The following is a 1,980-nucleotide window of genomic DNA, read 5'->3' as shown; positions in this document are numbered from 1 at the left end:
AGATAAAATCTGATGTATGTCTACAGGACACAAGTGAAAATAAACATGTATGTGTTTACATACATATATTTGTACATATTCTCTTCCGCTGTTTCTAAAAAATAGCAAATTGTTGAAACAGCAAATCTTATAGACAGGAAGACTAAGACCCAAGAACCTAATTGTGACAATAATCCAAGATGCTCATGAGTAGATGATGGGAATTTTTTCTTTTATTGAAAATGGATTCTTTTCTCATACAATATATCCCAATTACAGTTTCTCCTCCCTCTACTTCTTCCAGTCCTTCTCCTCCTCCCCTCCCTTCCTGATCCACTCCCTTTCTGTCTTTCTTTAGAAAAGAACAGGCTTCTAAGAGATAACAACTAAACATGACAAAATAAAATATAGTATTATAAAACAAAAACCATAATGCTGAGGCTGGACAAGACAAGCCAACAGAAGGAAAAGAGACCCAAGACCATGCTGTAGGATGTCTTTCTCTACACTATGAATATGTTTTATTACCATTGGTTAATAAGAAGCTGCTCTGGCCAATGGCAAGGCAGGATACAGCCAGGTGGGAAATCCGAATAAAGATACAGGAAGAAAAAAAGGCAGAGTCAGGGGAGATGCTGCAAGCCACTGGAGGAGCAAGATGTAGTAGAAAACAGGTAAAGCCACAAGACATTTAGTTATACATAGATTAATAGGAATGGGTTAATTTAAGATGTAGAGCTAGCTGAGTAAGCCTGAGTCATAGACCAAGCTGTTTGTAATTAATATTAAGCCTCTGAGTGATTGTTTTATAAGCAGCTATGGTACTGTGGGGCCAGGTGGGACAGAGAAAGTCTTCAGGCTGCATTTGGTGCCCAACATGGGGCTCAAACCCATGGCCCTGAAATTGAGAGTCTCATGCTCTACTGACTAAGCTAGTTGGACTGGACGGTGGTGGCGCATGCCTTTAATCCCAGCAATCGGGAGGCAGAGGCAGGTGGATCTCTGTGAGTTCGAGGCCAGCCTGGGCTACAGAGCGAGATCCAGGAAAGGTGCAAAGCTACACAGAGAAACTCTGTCTCGAAAAACCAAAAAAAAAAAAAAAAAAAAAAAAGATATCAAGAATTTATTAAAGTATAAAATGTGGATAATACACTTACTCATACACAAAAAGGAAGCCACAGTCACCAATCCAGTTGCCAAGTCTTGCCATTTTGCCCTGGTGAGCTGGATATCAATTGCAAGCTGCTCCATACCACCTAATATGGTCCTTGCCACCCAAATGACAGTGAGCACACCCCCTCCTCATTTGAACCAGTCATGTACCCAGAAAAGACCAAACCCATTGGGCCAGATAGCCCAAAGGTCATTGGCTGAAGAGAATAAATTCCCACAATAAGAGTAGGCACAGAAATCAGAGACCCACTCATTCACACTCTTAGGAGTCCCATAAAAATACTAAGCTGAAAGCCATTATAAACATGCAGAGGACGTGATCAGATTTGTGTAATCCTTGTGCCTGCTGCTTCAATCTCTGTGAGTTCATATGAGCTTTGCTCAGTTGATTTATCAGGCCTTGTTCTCCTCATGTCCTCCATCGCTTCTGGATCTTACTTTTTTTTTTTTTTTTTTTTTTTTGCCTCATTTTCAAAGGTGTTCCCTGAGTTCTGAGGGGGAGGGATTTGATTGAGACATCCCATTTAAAGCTGTGTATTTCAAGGTCTCTCTTTCTCTGTAATCTGGCTATGGATCTCTGAAGATGTTACCATCTGTTGCAGGAGGAAGCTTTTCTGATGATGACTGATCTATGAATATAGCAGAATAGATGATTGGGAATTTTTTATTTCTTTTATGGAGGAGAATATTTTGACAGTACTTCTTCCCGCTTCTAACCAAGTCTAATATAGCCTGTGATGTATTTAGGGAGGGCATATGCAGGGGTGAGTAATGAGCAGACATATGGGGAGGGAGACTGAGGTACAAAGTAAAGAGGGAACTATATCC

General features: G+C 40.7%; 1 non-coding gene across 1 annotated transcript; it reads right to left on the bottom strand.

The window, feature by feature from the left end:
- Positions 1-848: 848 nt before the first annotated feature.
- Trnae-cuc (transfer RNA glutamic acid (anticodon CUC)) lies at positions 849-921 on the bottom strand. The gene has a single exon. It is a non-coding gene; the product is annotated as a tRNA-Glu (tRNA).
- Between the last annotated feature and the right edge of the window lie 1,059 nt (positions 922-1,980).

The sequence above is a fragment of the Peromyscus maniculatus genome, chromosome 13 (genome assembly GCF_049852395.1).
Source record: "Peromyscus maniculatus bairdii isolate BWxNUB_F1_BW_parent chromosome 13, HU_Pman_BW_mat_3.1, whole genome shotgun sequence".
Taxonomy (NCBI): domain Eukaryota; kingdom Metazoa; phylum Chordata; class Mammalia; order Rodentia; family Cricetidae; genus Peromyscus; species Peromyscus maniculatus.
This window is presented reverse-complemented; position numbering and strand designations above follow the sequence as displayed.